This window comes from Chrysochloris asiatica, unplaced genomic scaffold (assembly GCF_000296735.1).
Source record: "Chrysochloris asiatica unplaced genomic scaffold, ChrAsi1.0 scaffold00016, whole genome shotgun sequence".
Lineage (NCBI taxonomy): Eukaryota > Metazoa > Chordata > Mammalia > Afrosoricida > Chrysochloridae > Chrysochloris > Chrysochloris asiatica.
This window is the reverse complement of record NW_006408534.1, coordinates 12,365,073-12,372,287: the sequence shown is the minus strand read 5'-3', so window position 1 is coordinate 12,372,287 and position 7,215 is coordinate 12,365,073.

Here is a 7,215-nt window from a genome sequence, read left to right as displayed (position 1 = left end):
ATGAGGCTTTCTACTCCCGTAAAGATTTACACCCTCAGAAACCCTGTACAGGGTCGCTATGGGTCGGAACCGACTCAACGGCACTTAACAACAACAAGATAGAATAGAATTGCTTCCCAGAGTTTCCAAGGCCATAAATCTTTATAAGAGCTGTTGTTGTTGTTATGTGTGGTGGAGTTGGTTCTGACTCATAGTGACCTTGTACAGGGTTTCCAAGGCTGTAAATCTTTACGGGAGCAGATAGCTTCATCTTTCTCCTGCGGAACAGCTGGTAGTTTCAAAGTGCTGACCATGAGGTTAGCAGCCCGATTTGTAACCACTATGCTACCAGAACTCCTTTTAATAGGCGCAGACAGTTCTATTCCTGTGGTGCAGCTGGTTGGTTCAAGATGCTGTCCTTGCAGTTAACAGCCCAACACATAACCACAACACAACCAGGGCTACTTTCCACATCTGTAGTCACTGTTTATGCTACTGAAAAAGAATCATTTCCATAAGCTTCTTGTTAAGCCTTTGTGGAGTATGGGGCCTTAGGTGGAATACTGAACCCCACCCAGAACCTTCTGAGGTTGGACATTCCCACTTGAAAAGACATGCAGACCAACCTAGAAGGGCTGGGAGAATAGAAGATTCTTATTGAAAGAAAGTCCAGCAGGAAAAAAGCAGACTGTTTGGCTGTTAGAATATCAAACAAGCTGTTCGATTTGGAGGCATCAAGGCAAGAAAAGTCGACCCATCAAAGAAAACCCCCTTCTAAGACTGAAACTCAAAGAGAACCCACAAGCAGTCTAGTATGCATGCTGGTGACCACTCTGGTCTACTTGTAAGTGGAAGTAGGAGAAATGCAGCAATGAAGACATGGGCTGAGCTTGGCCATGTTCCATTGACACCCATTGCCCTTGAGATGAGAGAAGGCTAGCTGGTCTGAAGTTTAGGGAGATGTATGAACTGCTGAGCCCATAGGCACTGACCTAGCCACTGGGGGCTAGAGCTGAGAGTGAAGTGGCCAGCTAGTCTGAAATGCAGGGAGGTGTACATGAGCTTCCAAACTTGCAGCTAACACGCATTTGACCCAGCTTGGAATGCTAGCTGACCCAGAACTTGACCAGATGAAGTTAAAGACACTTGATACTGTGAGCAAGTGTAAATTGCTACAATTTGATGAACTGGACCTTTGCTTATGGATGCAGTTGCTCAAAATTCCAATCGGAATAGAAGGATGGTTCATATCAAGGACAGGCCATTGTCCCACTCCATCTACTTAGTCTTTCCCCAACAGTCATTACTGAGCATTTAGTCTGTGCCAGGCTGTGAGCTAGGGGCTAAGGAGGCAAATGAAGAAAGCAGCACCTTCTCTTAAGGAGCCATCTCACCCCCACCACTGGGCCTCCCAGAAGACTGCATCCTGAGTCCAACATTGCTCTGGTACCTCAGGTGGGTGGGGTAGAGAGAAGCAGACAGGCCGTCTCTGGAAAGACTCTCTCATCGGGATATGAGCAAGTTTGCTGTTGTAAAGTGTGAAACCTGCTTATTTTGGTAAGCTTTGCTGCCTTTTGTATTTTCTGGATTTGGGTTGGGTTCATTTCGTTTCTCCCTAGGTTTTTGGCTACAGTCCTTTTAAAATTTACAACCCATCTTTGTTGAGTCAAAGGAACAAGAGAATGGAATTTGACATTTCATACATATTAAAGCTGTTTGGGTGAGACAAAAAGCTGGGCAGTAAACCCAAGAACCAGGTGCCATGGACACACCACCAAACGAGGGAAGAAAACTCAGAAGGGCAACACATGGGTACCCACCTACATAGTTCTTTCCTATTCTATTCTGGAGGAATTTATGTTTTCTTTTAAGACTGGAGATTCTTCCTGTATGAGGAGCCTGCAGCCTTTCCCTACTGAGAACAGAGCTAAGAGTGTCCCTCTAAGCTAAAGTGGAGGTGGTAGTGAATGGCTGCCTTCTCTTCCAGCTGTGAGGTGCCCTCTTAGAAATTGGCCCAAAAATCTCCTAAAGGGAATGGGAGTTTTTGGTGGAGGAAGAGTAGCTCATGGGCTTCCATGAGATGTGTCCTTCCCAGAGTGGTCACTCTGGGCTCTAGACTGGTTCCTAGTACCAGAAGGTCAGCTCTGACTTAACAGGAACATGTCCCCTGAGTGAGCTGTTCTAGGTCTGGTGCTGCTTCATGGAACCTTAGGATGCTGTAGCAAGAGAGCAGGTAAGGGAACTGGGGCACCGCATGGGGTGTGGGAAAAGCAGAGAGAGGGCAGGAGGTGAGGAGCGAAGGAGGGGGACAGACTCTGGCAGACCTGGGACCCTCCCTTTCTACATACTCTCCCCAGTCCTGGCAGCAAAACACCCTTTGTGACAGGGGAGGCAATATACAACAAGAGGGACATGAGCAGAGGAAATATGAAGGTAGTAGGAGACACAGGGAGGAATGCAATAGTTAAAGTGGATAGAGGTAAATGCTATTAACTGATGGCACATGGAGGGGATAGCAACCATATATGAAGCAAAGTATATGATTTGTTGAATGTAAAACTTTGTCATTTGTCATCCCAGCTGCATCTGCAACCTTAATCTCTACCCCAATAGGTAGGTCCTAGAAGCTGCCAGCATTCTTAGACAGTGATACCAGATACTGATGGGATGGCTCTAGAGCTTGGGCTGGGAGCAGAGAAGTCTCAAGAACTCCCAGAGTTGGAGGAATAAGAATGAAGATTCCTTCAACTGTAAAAGAAATCTCTCAATATAGTTCTCCACAGAGGTGGGAGAATCTACCAGGAAAGGTGCTAGAGGTCTTACCATCCTGATTCTAGGCCTGAGAGTCTTCCAGAATCCCTGCTGCCTCTGCTGCTACAACAGTGTAAGGGAACCTGGGAGCTGCTTCCCTCTGACAGCCTGGCTTAAAGCAGACTGAGTGTGCCCACAGCTTCCCCTTTAGGCGAGCTGGAGAGGTTAATGGAGGGAAGTGGGTTCCTACTTCACCAGTCTGTGGTTCCTGCCCAGCCTGCTGGTCCAGACTCCAGACACAGGCTTCTCAAACAGGGAGGGGGGCTACCCTTCAGTCAGCCCCTCCCAATCAAGCTGATCCAGCAGCCCCCAGATGAGCAGCACAGTGAGGACAAGGCCTCCTCTCACATCATGACATCCCTCCCTTCCAGTCTCTTCAGCATGCAGCCTCTACTCACAGTCACTGAGTTGATTTCAATTCCTAGTGACACTGTAGGACTCAGTAGAACTGCTCCACAGGGCTTCTGAGACTAAATCTTTATAGAAGCAGCCAGTCTTATCTTTTTCCTGAAGAAGGGCTGGTGGGTTCAAACTTCTGACTTTTGGTTAGCAACCCAATGCTTAACCCACGGTATCACCAGGGCCTCAGTCTCTCAGAACCATATCTTCCCATTCTGACTTCTTCCTCTGGTCCCTTTGTCTGGAGACTCTCTTAAACACACCTACAATTACACTCTTCGTGCAATGAGCCTGTCTCCCTGCTTCTCTCCGCCTCATTCCTTTTCTCTGCCCCCTCTTGCCTCTCTTGTCATAGTTAATTAACTGTGTAAAGAGCCACCAGGACTGGGCTGATTGATGGCCTTTCCCTTGCCCAGCTTTTCCTCTGGCCTCTCCATCTTGCCCCTCCCCAGTCCCTTTCTTATCTTTTCCTCCACCATACATCTTATCTTCAGGGAGGGGCTTTCAGAGGAAAAGGACTTCTGGATAAGTCAATGCAGACGGCGCATTGTGATGTGACATCGGGAGGGAAGTGCAGGCCGTTGCTGAAGATAAGGATTGCTTGGACTCTCTCGGGAGTACTGTATGAATGAAGGATGCTCCTCAGATCAACTTTCCTGAGTCCCATCCTTCCTCATTCCTAATAGAGCAAGGCCTGAGGTGGGTGGAGAGGCAGAGTAGCATGGAAAAGGGGTGGGGGCTTGAAAGAATCAGAAATGAGTTTAAATCTCAACTCATGACAGTTACTATATCACCATGGGTAGGTAAGCCTCAGTGTGTCCATCTGTAAAATGCAGACAGACTATACTATCAGCCTCATAGAGCCTGGTACAAGTTGTATGCTCAGTGATGTTGGTTCCCATTCCTGCTGTCAAGGTGCTGGGCCATCCAATCTTACCCCTGCATTCTGAATTCAGTCCAAATGCTAACCTCTTCATAGAAGTCCCTGGGTGGTACAAATAGTTAAGCACTCGACTGTTAACCAAAAGCTTGGTGGCTGAAATCACCCAGAGGCACCTTGGAATAAAGGCCTGGCAGTACTTCAAAAAGGTCAATGCTTTGTAAACCCTGTGGAACACAGTTCTACTCTGCAACATGACTAATGATGACAATCCTCTTTGAACATGCCCTTAATGTATATGCATATCCATAATTTCATTTTGACAAGAAGGAAACTGCCATGCAGGTAGGTGAATTGTGGCTATGTGAGTAGATGGCCAGGTAAGAACAAAGGATTCTGACTCCAGAGCTCCAATCTTGGGAGTGCTGGAGGCTCTAGCTGCTGGAGAAGGAACAGAGATGAGGGTTTGAGGTATGCTGAGAAGCTCAACTGTGCAAGAGCTTCCAAAGAAACAAGAATGGGAGTCTGCCCACCTCCCTCCAGTCCTTGTTGGGTGAACTTGGGGACATTCCTTTCCTTCACTGAAACTCCATTTCCTCTTCCTCATCTGCAAGGGGGCAGGCCTGATACTAAGGGAGATAGCTCCCTGCCCTGAACAGTCTGTAATCCTTTCCTGCAAAGGGACCCAGTATTGTGCACAAAGGATGGAGCTACAGCTTAAACCTGTTCAAAGAGTAAAAATCTAGTCCCTATCTTCCCACCCTCCTTCCTGATCCTCCATTTCCCCTCTTCCCCACCCCCACCCTGCCACTCCAGGGCCTATAATCAATGAGTCGTAAAATTAGAAAGTATCAGGAACCAGCAAAGCATGGCCACCAGCTGGGGCAGCTTCCGCCTGCCCACCCTCCAGTATGCTGGACTGCCAGCCCTTCACCTCAGCCCACCCACACTAGCCTAGCCGCTCAGCCCAGAAGCCACTCGACTAGCTGCCTGGGCTATGTGTATTAGTGGAGAACAGAGAGAGGGAAACCATTTCCAATGAGTCAAAATGCCTCACCTGAAAAAGTAATGAAATCTGTATGCATTGACATGAAAAGATGTGTCTAGGATATATGTTTGAGTCATAAAAGCAAGTAACAGGATTTTACCTATAAAATGAGTCCCTTTCTGTTATTATATGGAAGTGCTTGTACATATAAAATATCTATAGATATATATATTAGACTCCAAAATGCAAATAGTAGCTATCTCTGGGAGCAAGATTACAAGGGAAGCCTTCACTTTCCACTTTATATACCTCTCCTTTGTTGAACTCTTAAAACATTATTGCTTTTATAATTGAAAAAAATAGGGATAATGATATATTCTTATAATAAAAACGTAAAGATCATTTTTATGAGGGGAGAAGTCTCACAGAAATCACAGATTACAAGTGTTATAATTATTATTTCATTGTTTGCTGTCACCTCTATCTCACAGTGACCCTATAGGACAGAGAACTGCCCCATATAGTTTCTGAGGCTATAATTTTTAGGGGTACAGAATACCAGCTCTTTTCTCCCATGGAGTTTTAACTGCTGACCTTTCCGTTAGACTAACCAGTGTGCCATAAGGGATCCTATGTTACAAATATGCATGGGCTAATGAAAACTTCAGTGTCTTGGTTTGGGGCTGGGATTTATATTTACCTGTAGCACAAATGGCTAAGTGCTTGACAACAGCCCAGGAGGAAGATAGGTCTGGTGATTTACTTCTGGTAAGTCACCCACAGCCTTGAAAATCCTACAGAATAGTTCTACTCTGCACACCTGGAGTCATCATGAATTGGAAGTGACCTGAGGGCCTCTAACAGTTAATACCTGCTGAACTGAAGCACTAGATCTAAAATCAAAGCACAAAAGTCTGGTTCTTTTTTTAAATAAGAAAAATCAACAACCCCTTTATGAGAATTATTTCTAAAACCAAATCTGTCAATATATGGTTAAAACAAAGGGCAAATAATATACAAGAGGTCCTTGGTGTCTACAGCCCAAACCTTGACTCAGGGTTGACTGTCACTGGGGGCTTGCTTCCCTAGCAGTTTACAGCCCACATCAGCACTATAGCCCAACTACTCTCCCTCAAAGGGACCCTGCTACCATCTGCATGGGAGAACACACTGCCTGCTGGTTGGAGTCTTTGGGAATGACACCCAGAATCTCTTGGCTTCCAGTTTTTCTCTGCCCTGAGCCTATGATATGATGGGGGCTGGGCATCACCGCCCTGTTTTGAGTCACTTGAGCCCAGTGTGAAGCAGGACAAGCTGAATAAAGGTGCTGATGACTTTTAGCCTATATCTAAATGATATTTGAGGTGGAGGCACTGGGAAGGGACTAGGAGGGCTCCTCTATGGGATTCTGTCACATCCAAATGGTCAGTTCTATCTGCCCCTCCTGAGGACTCAGCACAGGGCCTGGAAGATGCAGTCAAACACAAGTTTATTGATGAAGCAGCTGCAAAGTCCTCCCTCTCTCTGGGATAGCCAGTGGCACAGCACCAACAGAGGGACGGACAGACAGACCCCTAAACGGACACAAGGATGATGCAGACTCAGAGAGACCATAGCACAGCCACACAGGCACAGAGACACACAGACCACAGCACCAGGAAACACACAAAGAGACAAAACCACAGGGCTAGAACACAGACAAAGTGCGGGCTTTGGGGCCCCTGCATAGACAGAGCAAGGCCACATGGGGAGAGGGCCCCTCTGATCTCCCCCAGGCACAGGCACATGGACAGCACACAAACAGGCAGATGCCCACAGCCAGCCAGCCAGCCTGCCACAGACAGATGAACTGCATGGAAAGGAGGCTCATGGCTCCCCAGACCATGGGGAGAAGAGACCAGGGGATTTCTACACCCTCCCCCATTGCATTGAAGCCCAGGATCCCCTGATCCCAGCATTCTGAACCTTAGCCTGGATTCCACCCTCCCACTCCCTCACACACTTTGGTCTTGCCCACAGGGGCTAGGGAGCTGGGGAGTTTGGCAGGTGGAAGGAGGGAGAGAGGAAGAGGTCTGGGCCCAACTCAAGTCTCCTTTCCATGAGCAGGGACACAGGAGCTGAGAATCGAGGGCTGAGCCTGGGCCTGGCAGTGGGATGG